The sequence below is a fragment of the Haematobia irritans genome, chromosome 1 (assembly GCF_050003625.1).
Source record: "Haematobia irritans isolate KBUSLIRL chromosome 1, ASM5000362v1, whole genome shotgun sequence".
Taxonomy (NCBI): Eukaryota; Metazoa; Arthropoda; class Insecta; order Diptera; family Muscidae; genus Haematobia; species Haematobia irritans.
Window position 1 is genome coordinate 53,776,450 of NC_134397.1, and position 13,725 is coordinate 53,790,174.

A 13,725-nucleotide genomic window follows, 5' to 3' on the forward strand; every position below is an offset into this window, starting at 1 on the left:
AAATACAAGTATGACGTGGTTGTTTTAGCTTCATCACTGTGTGTGTGTGTGTGAGGCGATTAATCGATTGTCTCTTTTGAAATCGAACCGGATGGCCTTTGCTCTTTAAGAGGGTGCCCTCCTGGAAGTAGCATAGTTTGGGTGGTTAAGGAGGTAGCAGTGTTGCCTCACCGAGAGTTTTTTGGACTAATGTTGCAGAACCTGTTCCGGTGTCTTGGATTAACATCCAGTGGCAATCACGGTTGTCATTCGTAAAAAAAATCTACCAAAACTTTTGATCAAAATTGTTTTGAAGTTCTTGATGAATTTTTGTACTTCTGTAGAAAATTTTAACAAAATTTTGTTTCTATACAAAATATTGTCAAGATTTTATTTCATTAGAAAATGTCAAAATATAAATTTTAAATTGGATTAACATCCAATGGCAATCACGGTTGCCACTCGCAAAAAAAAAGTAATCTACCAAAAATTTGAACAAAATTATTTTGAAGTTCTTGATGAATTTTTGTACTTCTATAGAAAATTTTACCAAAATTTTGTTCCTATAGAACATATTGTCAAGATTTTATTTCAATAGAAAATGTCAAAATTTAAATTGTAAAGAAAATTTTGTTAAATTTTTTATGTAGAAAATTTGATCTATTTTTTAACTTCTATAAAAAACAAATGATCAAAATTTTATTTCTGTAGAAAATTTCCCCGGAAATTTTATTTCTATAGAAAATCTTTTCAAAAACTTATTTCTATTAAAAATTTATGTGCCTCTTAGCTCTCCAAATATTTTGTAAAATCTACAAAAACTACAAAAATTCTACCAATATCCAACAAGCAGTAAAAAATCGACCAGTTTTGGTAGAATTCTACCAACTGTGGCAACCATGGTGGCAATACGTAGCGCACAGTCGGAATGTTCTTGCTTATAGTGGGAGTTAAAAGGCTCGTAGGTCTTATGAATCGCTTCTTACATTTCCTCCAAATGCTACGGGCCAAAGCTTTAAGGAGTTCGGAGTTTCTACCCCCAACTTTCTTAGTAGAGGTGTGCACGTGAGTAATAGTTTACTCACGCTCACGCACACTCACGACTGAAAAATCATTCTCACGCACACTCACGCACGATATTTTTTGGTCGGACTCACGCTCACGCCCACTCACGAAAAGATAATTTGTACTCACGCACGAAAGCGTCCTGACTCACGAAAAATACCGTGACTCACGAATAATTTTATGATTAATTTACCTTACCGAAGTGTCTGAAAACATGAGCATTATTAAAATCGAGAGTGTTATTAAACTCTTAACATCCCAGGTGTCACTAGAATTGTAATTGAATTTATCTCTTAAGCGTTGTATGTTGGTGAGTCTAATTCGTTACTCACGCACACTCACGAAGATATTATTTTCGTGACTCAAGCTCACGCACGACATTTTGGTTTGTTAATCACGCACACTCACGCTGTTGTCATGAGCGTGACTCACGCACGAATCACAAAAAATTTCGTGAGTGACGACAATTTCGTGTCACGTGCACACCTTTACTTCTTAGCAACCATTTCCGTTTGTTTACCAAAGAGGAATATGCTGTCAAACTTCACGCCAATAATATTTGGGTTCTTGCACTTGGGAATACTCGGGATATAGAGGTCCTGAATCACCTCCTGCGTCCACGATTTGAAAATACGCCACCTTGAGGTGCACCATAAGTATTCCTCCTGTTGGTTTTCCTTTCAAATTCCACATAGGATTGTGATCCAGCCATATAGTTAGCCTACCACCTCTTAAGATTATTAGGGAGGGACGTTTCCATTACATCTTTCCGTATCAAAGGCTTTAAATTTAAAAGTAAATTCAATGTTGGTTGGCTTTATGTTGCTACTTGTGAAAATGGTTGGAGTCTCATTCGCTATGGGCCGAAGTATGGTAGTTGAGTTCATTAATAGTTTTGGGTCGGTAGTTACGAAAATCTCAGTCGTGGAACTGTAGACCTTAAAGTCTCTTTGGTGAAATTGTAGTGTCTTGCAGATCTCAATATATTACGCGCCCAGGAACGAGTTCCTTAGCACCCTCAACAAATTCGAGCCAAATTACAAGCAGAACGGTGTGCAATAAGACACTTGTTGAGCGATTAGCAATTTGCTGCACGCATAAAAATGTTGCGATATCCAAAGTCCCAGTCGTTCTGTTTTCTAAGACTCTATTTGGTTGATAATTGGTTCTTAACTAATTTTTATAGAACTAATTTTCATGGAATCCTTTTGTAATCACGAATAGCTTTCGAGTTTATGGACCATGACTAAAGCATTTCTTGACTATCAACAAGAATATAACAACGCCGATAAAAAAATATTTGATGTACGTATTTATAGGTCTAAAATAACCCCAAAAATATGGCTTCTAGATGATCAAGAAGTAGCAGAACTTATACAGAAAAATATGCCGCGAAAGCCCTCAAAAATTCAAATCGGTTAACGTGCGGTCTAAATCAGAAAACAGATCAAAAAAGATCTGGGTGCAGGTTACGTGTAATATTTGAGATAATTGTGGCTTTGACATCGATAATCCATTGTCGGTAAATACCCATCGATAGGATCTGCCTTGCTGATCGTACCAGTTATTTCACTGGTAGACATTTGAGGATATCCGCCACCAAATCCACACTATTACTACATGGACGGCAGAAATACGGAGGCAGTTAAATATTAGAATCGACGCCGAGATAATTCCGACTACATACTACCCCAATAGTCTCGGGGTTATATTCGACAGTCGTTTCAAGTCGCATTCAAGTCATATTTCACTGCAATTTGTGATAAGTTCCGTGGTAGAAATAATACCCTCAATTTGCTTGCCGGCCGCACTTGGGGTTTGGACAAAGAAACCTTGTTGACTACATATAAGGCAATTGTCCGGTAAACTATGCAGCGTCAATATGAACACCTCAAACAAACGGCACGCAGTGGAATAACATACAGGCCTGGCACAACGCTACCCTTAGAACGGGGGCAGGATGTCTCCGTATTACACCCCTTAATCACCTTTACGTGGAGACCAAGATCATCCCTGTACGTGGACATAATTACATGTTGTCAAACCAGTATATCCAGGTTTGTAATCCCGGTAATCATTCAAAGCACCATTTTGTGGATAGGCAACTTTCTAGAGCGCGATATCCAGAGTTATAGGAGAAAACCTCTAGAGCAGGCAGCATACCAAACCAAAGGATACATGAGGATACTTTAGCTGAAGCGGTGAGAAAGCTGCAATCCAGTTATCGGATCTCGACCACTGCCTATAGTACCGGAGGAAAGAGACCTCCCGTGGCAGATCAAGGTAGTTTTGACCCAACTAACAGGTTGGCTGGTAAGTCCCGGTCTAACAAAGAAAAGCACATTTTTTTTTGTCAAAATTCGTTTTTATTATTCAACATAGTTCCCTTCAAGAGCGATACAATGATTATAACGACCTTCCATTTTTTTGATACCATTTTGATAGTACTTCTTTGGTTTTGCCTCAAAATAGGCCTCAGTTTCGGCGATCACATCTTCATTGCAGCCAATTTTTTCCCTGCGACCATCCTTTTGAGGTCTGAGAACAAGAAAATGTCGCTGGGGCGAGATCTGGAGAATACGGTGGGTGGGGAAGCAATTCGAAGCCCAATTCATGAATTTTTGCCATCGTTCTCAATGACTTGTGGCACGGTGCGTTGTCTTGGTGGAACAACACTTTTTTTCTTCATATGGGGCCGTTTTGCCGCGATTTCGACCTTCGAACGCTCCAATAACGTCATATAATAGTCACTGTTGATGGTTTTTCCCTTCTCAAGATAATCGATAAAAATTATTCCATGCGCATCCCAAAAAACAGAGGCCATTACTTTGCCAGCGGACTTTTGAGTCTTTCCACGCTTCGGTTCACCGGTCGCTGTCTACTCAGCCGACTGTCGATTGGACTCAGGAGTGTAGGGATGGAGCCATGTTTCATCCATTGTCACATATCGACGGAAAAACTCGGGTGTATTACGAGTTAACAGCTGCAAACACCGCTCAGAATCATCAACACGTTGTTATTTTTGGTCAAATGTGAGCTCGCGCGGCACCCATTTTGCACAGAGCTTCCGCATATCCAAATATTGATGAATGATCAACACGCTCCTTTGATATCTTTATGGCCTCTGCTATCTCGATCAACTTCATTTTACGGTCATTCAAAATCATTTTGTGGATTTTTTTTGATGTTTTCGTCGGTAACCACCTCTTTCGGGCGTCCACTGCGTTCACCGTCTTCCGTGCTCATTTCACCACGCTTGAATTTTGCATACCAATCAATTATTGTTGATTTCCCTGGGGCAGAGTCCGGAAACTCATTATCAAGCCAAGTTTTTGCTTCCACCGTATTTTTTCCCTTCAGAAAACAGTATTTTATCAAAACACGAAATTCCTTTTTTTCCATTTTTTTCACAATAACAAAAGTTGCTTCACAAAAGACGCTCTATCTCACAAACTAATTGACTTACAGACGTCAAATTTTGACACGAATCATTTGAAGGTTGGTACTATATAAAAATAATAAAATGCATTTAATACTAGCGACGCCATCTATGTGTCAGACCGGGGACTTATCAGCCAACCTGTTAAAATCAGGCAAAAGCAGCCGCCTCAATTCCTACCTATCAGTGATTATTAGCAGCGTAGCTGATGTGTATGTTATCACATTCGAACAAGGGCCATATGCCACGTGTCATCTTTTCGCTTGCTTATCCGACTCATACCCAGATCACTGTGGACACATCCCATCGTAGTCACAGAGTTCCTTGATGTACCAAAGCTCAAAATAAAAATGTTTGAATTCACAAATTCGATAAGGCTTCACAGAAACACTAATAAATGAGACATGGGCAAATGTGGGATGTGGATGATCTCCACCACATATGTCATCCAAAAGATCCCACCACAACTTTACGCCAGTCTTGGACAAAATTCAGATGAATTATCGTGAATGCAAAGCGAAGAAATGATATGCGAAAAATTCCTATCCCCCTATAATTATTCACACCAAAGGGGCTCCCTGACTTATGAAGTGGCAAAAGACAAATGAACACCTCGATTTCAGAGGGAAATTACCGAATCTCATTGAACTATGTTATTAAATAGAATCGAAAATGGAGCAAAGAAATCCACCTTATGCCTAGGAACAGTCTGAGATACAAAACTGTTCAAAACACAGTAGAAATTATCAACCGCCACATCGAGATCGGAACACCGATCACACCTGCATCAAGACGCGAAAGAAGCGAATTTAATATACCGAAATTGGTCTTCTTAAAACACAGAAGAAAATACCTCAATCCGACCAGCAAACAATGGTGACTCTTGAGTAAGATCAAAGACGGAAAGAGAGAAGGCAGGGCGATATCTATACTCGGGATAGGAAATCGGACTAGGGCATTCAATCTTCCCCGATTCGAAAATGGCTATATAATGCTGCAATCTCTCAACGAACCATGGACAGCAATTTAACCATAAGACACTGGGGGTCAACTTTAAATTTTTAATCTACGAGTTATATCCGAGTTCACCCACGTACCTATACGTTGTTCTACATATTTGACCATGACCTGATAATGACATCAAGCACCATGTTTAGCTGCCATCAGTTAATGTTAGTTGCCGAATGCGATATGCATTGACAGGTACCAGTCAGTGATGCCAATTTGGTGCTCTTAGCACCAAATTTAGTGCTTTTTGATTTCTAAAAAGCACCAAATTGCAATTTTGGTGCCTTTTCAAAAAAAGCACCAACTTGGTGCTTTCTGGCATTTTCATTTAGTGCTTTTGGTGTTTTTTCATTTTGAACAGTATTAAGTTTAATTGATACAAAAATTAGAATTAGACTTTCAGGAGCTTAAGAGACGCAACTTCATTGCCAAATATAGAATTTGGTTGTTATGAGGGTGGTATTGATTAATTTGAATTAATATTGTTATTGAGGGTATTCTGTAGAAAATCTAGCGACGAGTGCTGAATTTTGGAACTTGATAAAGATGTCATTAAAAACGTTTGTGTTAAATTCACAAAATCACGCACAACTGAAATAAGCAATAGACTCCTTCCATATATTAATATTTTGAAAGTTGAAAGACATTGCTGATCAAACTGAATTGGTTGAAAGCATTAAAAGTGATGAAGGTGTATACTTGAATAGCGGTTCATAACTTCATAAAATTACAAATTCGAAACACAAACGTTCTATAATACATCTTCGGAAGTTTTTTTTTTTTTTTTTAAGTAGAGCATTTCATTTTCGATTTTGGTTCGAAGTGGTATGTTAATTTATAATATATTTTTGGTGCTTTTTGGCCTTGGGGAGTTGGCAACACTGGTACCAGTACATACATACGAGTACAATATATCCCCTTGATAACCATCTAATTTGATTTCTATCTTTATGAGATTTTATAGCGTTAATGCTTTGACTAATATGAATCAGGCGGCTTAAAATGTTATGGTGTTCTGCGAAAACAATGAAATATTGTTATGGTGAATTTTCTTATTGCTGATAATTCTTTTATCACAGGGGTTGGGTCATCATTTTTAGACTGTAGTGCCTTTCGTATTGTGTCTTAAGTGGATAATGAGAAATATATTAGGGCGTATTGAATGTCTGAATACTAATCTAAGTATGAAGAAATATGTTGTATATTGGATGGAACTAGAAAGATAGTTCCTTGTAACAATGAGCACATGTAGTTATCTGTTGTCATATTCACTGGACTATTGTTGGTCAATAACACATTAATAAAAAGTATCTGTGGATGGTGGCTGAGTCCAATTGACAGTCGGATGAGTGGACAGCGACCGGTGAACCGTCTCCGAAGCGTGGAAAGACTCAAAAGTCCGCTGGCAAAGTAATGGCCTCGGTTTTTCTGGGATGCGCATGGAATAATTTTTAGCGATTATCTTGAGAAGGGAAAAACCATCAACAGTGACTATTATATGGCGTTATTGGAGCGTTTGAAGGTCGAAATCGCGGCAAAACGGCCCCATATGAAGAAGAAAAAAGTGTTGTTCCACCAAGACAACGCACCGTGCCACAAATCATTGAGAACGATGGCAAAAATTCATGAATTGGTCTTCGAATTGCTTCCCCACACACCATATTCTCCAGATCTGGCCCCCTGCGACTTTTTCTTGTTCTCAGACCTCAAAAGGATGCTCGCAGGGGGAAAAAATGGCTGCAATGAAGAGTTGATCGTCGAAACTGAGGCCTATTTTGAGGCAAAACCGAAGGAGTACTACCAAAATGGTATCAACAAATTGGAAGGTCGTTATTGTTGTGTTTAAATTAAGGTTTATTGAACGACTCTTCAAGTTACACTGTAAATGTGTTAGTACTAATATGTTAGGCAGAGTTGTAAATCTATGTACAAGCTGTGGTACGTTAAGAAGTACAGGAGAAATAAAGTGTTGCATACATCATTTTTCATTCATTCTCAACACTCTCCCTGAATGAAGAATTTCCTTATTTTAAGTTTAAATTTCTCATGTACCCTTTACAAAATGTATTCATAAATTAAATTCCAATTTCAATTACAAATGCAAAGTATTATGATTTCATTTAAATTTATGATTTGTTAGTAAAGTCCAAATTTTTCTGTAAAATACATAAGTTTTTGAGGGGTAACAGCCTTAGTGAAGACGTCAGCGATCATCTCCTTGGTACAAAGATATTCAATAACGACTTCCTTTTCATCTAGTTTCTGGCGGATAAATTTGGCTTTAATATCCACATGTTTGGTTCTTGGAGAATAGTTGTTGTTTAGGGCTACCTGGATAGCTCCTTTATTATCACAAAACAGCTTCATGGTTTTGCTATTTAGAGGGTTGAGTTCAGCTTCTAAACGTTTAAGCCAAACTGACTCTTGTATTGCAGAAGTCACTGACATGAATTCGGCTTCCGTCGAAGACAATGCCACTGTCTTTTGCTTTTTCGTTGACCATGATATGGCACCGGATTGATAAATGAATATATAGCCGGTTGTAGAGTGACGATCGTCCATATCTCCGGCCCAATCAGCATCGCAATAGCCTTTGATCTCATCATCTCTCAGCTTCGTGAAAACAATTCCTTTATCAGTCGTGCCTTTTAGGTATCGAAATATTCTTTTTACGGCTTCCCAGTGCGGCTTTCCAGGATTGGAACCAAATCGACTTAATAAATTGACCGCATAGCAAATGTCTGGACGTGAAACTTGGGCAGCAAATAACAAACAACCTATGGCTTGCATGTAAGGGATTTTAGACATTTCGTTTTTCTCTTCACCATCTTTTGGAGACATATTCGATGTTAATTTTTGGTTACAATTTGTAGGTGTCGAAACAGGGTTACAATTCGCCATACCAAAACGAGTTAAAACATTCGATATATATTGTGACTGGTCGATTTTTATTGAGTTGTCTTCTCTAGTTATTTTCATCCCAAGTACAGATGAGACTTCCCCAATATCTTTCATTTTGAACTTGCTCGCCAGTTTTGCTTTTGTTGATTTAATCGTATCCAAATTATTACAAAAAATCAAAACATCGTCGACATAGATTGCGATGTATAGCATCTCGCTATCTGTGATTTTAAAATAAATACATTGGTCTACGTCGCCTCTGGTAAGTCCCATTTTTAATAGCTCATTATTGATCGTGTCGTTCCAAACTTTTCCCGACTGCTTCAACCCATAAATCGACTCTTTGAGAGCCATCATTAAACAATTCGGGTTGGATCATAAAAACATTTTCTTTAAGGGTTCCATTTAAATAGGCACTCACCGCATCCATTTGGTGTATTTGTAAATCATGTTTCACGGCCAATGCTATCAAATACCTCAGGGATGTATACCGAACAACTGGTGCGAAGGTTTCCGAATAATCTATCCCTTCTCTTTGGGAAAACCCTTTCGCTACCAATCTTGCCTTTCGTTGAATAACATTGCCATCGCTGTCTCTTTTTGTTCTAAATACCCATTTAGAATCTATAGCTTTTTCACCAGGTGGTAAGTTTGTAAGGGTCCAAGTTTGGTTTGCTCGTAACGATTCAATTTCTTCTTTCATGCTGGCCTTCCATTCAGTTGAATAATTCGACGAAATTGCTTCTTCAACGCTCACTGGATCATTCGAAACATAGTCCATTGCACAAAAACTATGTCCATGTTGACTCCTATTGGCAATACGATTAGAACGACGAATATTTGTATCAGCTATAATATTTCTCGCCTGATACCTATTTGGAGTCCATTCTGCACCATTATCTTCTTCAGCTTGAGGTGGATCGGGTGGCCAGCCAACCGATTCACTGTACTCAGAATCACTTTCAGCGTTATTCTCTTCATTTTGGTTATCATCTGTTATTGGATCGGCATTTGAAGTCAATTCATCATTGGCAACACTCTCCCCTGAATTGACTGCATCTTCCAAGCGCACCAGATCGGTGTAGTAAAAGTCTTTCTTACTGTCGAAATTCATTTTGCTGTTTTCTAAAAACACTACGTCACGACTGATTATGATGCCTTCGTTTTCTGGATTAAAAAGCCTGTAGGCTTTGCTCTCACTACTATAGCCCATCATAATGCATTCTGTTGACTTTTGATCTAACTTACTTCGTTTTTCTTTTGGCTTATGCACAAGAGCAGGACATCCAAAAACCCGTAAATACTTCAAATTCGGTCGTCTACCAGAATAAATTTCCTCCGGACTGCGTTCTTCGTTCCTACATGGAATTCTATTGATTAAATAACAAGCTGTGTTGGCAGCTTCGGCCCAAAATCTGTGATCCAGCCCACTGTCGATTAGCATACATCGAACTCGTTCCATCAATGTACGGTTTAGCCTTTCGGCAACGCCGTTTTGCTCGGGGGAATATGGACATGTTTTTTGGTGTATAATGCCTCTATTTTTTAAATGTACTTGAAATTTTCCATTTACATATTCACCACCGTTGTCTGTCCGTAGAATTTTTATTTTTGCAGAACACTGATTTTCTACCATTTTCTGGAACGAAGCGAATGTATCAAAAACATCTGATTTTCTTTTTATGGGATAAACGAAAATTTTTCTCGAGAAATCATCAACAAAAGTAACGAAAAATCGTGCTCCCGAAAAAGATGTTACATTGAAGGGGCCAACGACATCAGAGTGTACCAACTCCAGTAATTTTCTGGCTCTTGTACCGTCTTCTCTTATTGGTTTTCTTGTTTGTTTACCTTTGATACAAACTACACATGGGCTCTCATTTCTTGTACAGGTATTTATACCAAACGATTTCTTCACAAGATCCAAATTCCTGTCACAAATATGGCCCATTCTTCTATGCCAAAGATCAAAATCTTTCTTTACCAACAAAACTTTTTTGTCTTTAACACGAGCTTCACAGTTTATTTGGTACAAACCATTGCATAGATTAGCTGAAGTAATAAGTTTTTTGTTTTGATCATAAATTTTGCAGCTGTCACCTTCAAATATCACTCTCTTGCCGTCGCTTGTCATCTGTCTAACAGAGAGAAGATTGGCGCATAAGTTGGGTACATACTCGACATTTTTGACTGTTATAATTTTCTCTCCCATAATAGTTACGTCGACGTCGCCAGCACATTCAACGTCAAGCTCATTTTTGTCAGCAACGACAACCTTTTTATTCTCAACTGCGCGGGTGTTGTACAGAAACTTTTTGCTGCTCACCATATGGTTGGTAGCGCCGCTGTCAACATACCAATGCAAAATATTTTTTTCGTTATCTGTATCACCGCATGTTGCAACTGTGTTTGTAAAAGCATGAAGAGGTTGACTCGATGCAATAAGAGTAGATGATGTTTCTTTTTTTTCAAATTTCTTATTCGATTTACCGTTTCCATTGTTTTTGTTGTTGTGACAATTTCTTTGAATATGTCCAAATTCTTTGCAACCATAGCATTGTACCAATCTTTTCTTCTTTTGGGCTTTCTTTGTGTAAAATGCTGCCTCTTTTTCACTGCTTTGATGATCAAATTTGGCGTCCTGAAGGAGGAGATTTTTAACCATATCCACTGTCAATTTTTCTTTAGATCCCTCGACGGCCATAACAAGTGGTTTAAACTCATCCGACAGTCCGGCCAACATTAAAGAGGCTGTTAATTCCTCATCTATATTGAGACCAGCATTTTTCACTTTCAAAGCAATAATCACCAACTCATTGACATACTCCTGCACAGAACTGTAATTTTGAAGCTTCATATTTACTAGTTGCTTTAGCAACTCCACTTTTCTTGTAAGTCCTGTGTCCTCGTAGGTGTTCATTAAAGCGTCCCATGCTTCTTTTGCCGATTTTGCTGTAGCAATATGTCCGTAGTTGCTTGGATCCACCATCAGCGTTATTTCTGCCAGAGCCCGCTCATCCAAACCCACATCCGCGTCAACGCTTGCACCTGAAGTCACCACCTTCCAGCAGCCTTTAATGATCAGCAACGATTTTGCCTGTCTCTTCCAAGCATCGAAATTCTCGCGCCCTCTTAAGCGCTCCAGCGAAAATCCTTGAGGAAGATTTGCCATCTTGTCCGATCTATTTTTTTTAAATACTTTACATAAACGGTTTAAAAAACGCGTGTCATGCGGCCCATAACCTGTTGTGTTTAAATTAAGGTTTATTGAACGACTCTTCAAGTTACACTGTAAATGTGTTAGTACTAATATGTTAGGCAGAGTTGTAAATCTATGTACAAGCTGTGGTACGTTAAGAAGTACAGGAGAAATAAAGTGTTGCATACATCATTTTTCATTCATTCTCAACAGTTATAATCGTTGTATCGCTCTTGAAGGGAACTATGTTGAATAATAAAAACGGATTTTGACAAAAAAATGTGTTTTTCTTTGTTAGACCGGGGACTTATCAGGCAACCTGTTATTGCGTCTATTGCCTTTAGTTAGTAAAGGGCGCAATGGTCAGAAAAAGAGCACGGAGACTACTGTAATGCCAGATCTACCATACCCACAACTTATTGATCATGTTGCAATTACTAAAATGTTTTAGTTTGAATTTTCTAAAATAAACCTACATTTTTTTCATAGTGGGTTCACTTTTTTCTGGGTGTAGTTGTTATTGATTTAGGTCGCATGGTATTGCAAATGGTCCATATCGGACTACTTTTAGGTATAGCCCTCAAATGGGAGCCACCGTGGTCCATGCCCGCTTTGCATACAAAGCGTTATGGGTTCAATCCCAGTTTGTACCAAGCACCACAAACGCCGTTCGGCTTTAAATAGGAGATTAACAATGATAAGAGAGAAATTCACCACGTTTGATATCACAATGGACTTAATAGTCTAAGTGAGCCTAAAACCACGAATCATAGGCACGGTTGCCACTCGTACCATAAATAATCTACGAAAATTTTAAGAAAATTTTACCACAAATCTACCAAATTTAAAAAATCATATTTTTGAAGCTTTCGATCAAAATTTTGTGTTAGTATGAAGATAATATCTTTTCTTTCCCTCCTATTAGAGACAAGTTTTTGGGTGTATAAGTATCCCATAAATTGTAAATGTGTCCAATTTTAAATTTTCTAACGATTTTAACGTGCACCAACATGGGACTACTTCTACAAAAAGGTATAATTTACTCTAATGGACAATGAATTTTGATTTTTTTAAAGAATTTTTTAAAGAAATTGAATTTATATTGAACAAAAATAATTAAAATGTATTTCAATAGAAAATTTTATCAAAATTTCATTTCTATAAGAACATTTTGTCAAAATGTTATTTCTATTGTAAAACTTGTCAAAATTTTATTTCTATAGAAAATTTTGCCAAAATTTCATTTCTATAGGAAATTTTGTCAAAATTTCATATCTATAGGAAATTTTGTCAAAATTTCATTTCTATAGGAAATTTTGTCAAAATTTCATTTCTATAGGAAATTTTGTCAAAATTTCATTTCTATAGGAAATTTTGTCAAAATTTCATTCCTATAGGAAATTTTGTCAAAATTTCATTCCTATATTAAATTTTGTCAAAATTTCATTTCTATAGGAAATTTTGTCAAAACTTCATATCTATAAGAAATTTTGTCAAAATTTCATTTCAATAGAAAATTTTGCCAAAACAGGAAATTTTGTCAAAATTTCATTTCTATAGAAAATTTTGTCAAAATTTCATTTCTATAAGAAATTTTGTCAAAATTTCATTTCTATAGGAAATTTTGTCAAAATTTCATTTCTATTGAAAAACTTGTCAAAATTTTATTTCTATAGGAAATTTTGTCAAAATTTCATATCTATAAGAAATTTTGTCAAAATTTAATGTTAAGAAGTTTTAAGATATTTCTATAGGAAATTTTGTCAAAATTTCATTTCCACATGAAATTTTGTCAAAATTTCATTTCTATAGGAAATTTTGTCAAAATTTCATTTCTATAGGAAATTTTGTCAAAATTTCATTTCTATAGGAAATTTTGTCAAAATTTCATTTCTATAGGAAATTTTGTCAAAATTTCATTTCAATAGAAAATTTTGCCAAAATTTCATTTCTATAGGAAATGTTGTCAAAATTTCATTCCTATAGGAAATTTTGCCAAAATTTCATTTCTATAGGAAATTTTGTCAAAATTTCATTTCTATAAGAAATTTTGTCAAAATTTCATTTCTATAGGAAATTTTGTCAAAATTTCATTTCAATAGAAAATTTTGCCAAAATAAGAAATTTTGTCAAA